Genomic DNA, 206 nt, shown 5'->3' with positions numbered 1-206 from the left:
TTAATGTTTCTTCCTGTGTTTGGTTCTATTGAGTATAAAAGTCACATCATAGTGATGTTGGGGTTTCTTTCATTTTCTAGGCCATGTTCTAGACGTTGGCCATGTCCCTCATTTAACATTTTCTCTCTCTTTTTTAAGGATTAGATGTTGGTTTATATTGTACTGAGTGTTTATTAAGACTCTTCTGTACCCGGCTTTACTTCAAG

The sequence above is a fragment of the Neovison vison genome, chromosome 5 (assembly GCF_020171115.1).
Source record: "Neovison vison isolate M4711 chromosome 5, ASM_NN_V1, whole genome shotgun sequence".
NCBI lineage: Eukaryota > Metazoa > Chordata > Mammalia > Carnivora > Mustelidae > Neogale > Neogale vison.
Note: the sequence above shows the minus strand (reverse complement) of the source record.